Here is a 263-nt window from a genome sequence, read left to right as displayed (position 1 = left end):
TCTCCCACCTTACCAATGATCTTGAACGGACCTCTATAACGTAAGCTTAGTGCTCTTGATGAAGCTGCTGTAGCCATGGGAAGGTGCGATACCTTCAACCAAACCTTCTCCCCAACTTGAAATTCCACTGGCCTCCTTCGTTGATTGGCGAAGCGTTGCTGGTCTAATTTAGCCTTATCCAGTTCCATTCTGGCCCTTTGGAGAAAGATTTCGGCCTGTAAGGGAAGGTTGGCTCCTGACACTAACATAGGAAGACCGTACTT

Source organism: Cystoisospora suis, assembly GCF_002600585.1.
Source record: "Cystoisospora suis strain Wien I chromosome Unknown contig_5266, whole genome shotgun sequence".
NCBI classification, from domain to species: domain Eukaryota; phylum Apicomplexa; class Conoidasida; order Eucoccidiorida; family Sarcocystidae; genus Cystoisospora; species Cystoisospora suis.
The sequence above is the reverse complement of the archived record's forward strand: the minus strand, read 5'-3'. Positions refer to the sequence as shown.